This window comes from Penaeus monodon, chromosome 31 (assembly GCF_015228065.2).
Source record: "Penaeus monodon isolate SGIC_2016 chromosome 31, NSTDA_Pmon_1, whole genome shotgun sequence".
Classification (NCBI taxonomy): Eukaryota; Metazoa; Arthropoda; class Malacostraca; order Decapoda; family Penaeidae; genus Penaeus; species Penaeus monodon.
The window spans coordinates 17406634-17406926 of NC_051416.1; positions in this window are offsets into that span (position 1 = coordinate 17406634).

The following is a 293-nucleotide window of genomic DNA, read 5'->3' on the forward strand; positions in this document are numbered from 1 at the left end:
GCATAATGAAAAGGGCATGTAAAATTATCCGGGAGCCGCTGTTAGTAGCCACAGGTTAGATTCTCGCCTCTCAAGGATAAATGGATCTTACATTTACGGTTTATGGTGTCATCATATATTTCATTCATCGTGATCTCGAGCAAATTATTCCAGCGTTTTTTATAGACTTCTGGAAACTGGAATTGGTTTATGTTTCGAGAGTTACGAGAGAAAGCACAATGCTTCATACAACCTTCAGACTGTCTAGATTTTTCTTTGTCTATCAATGCTTGTTGTTTAATTGTCTCTACTCT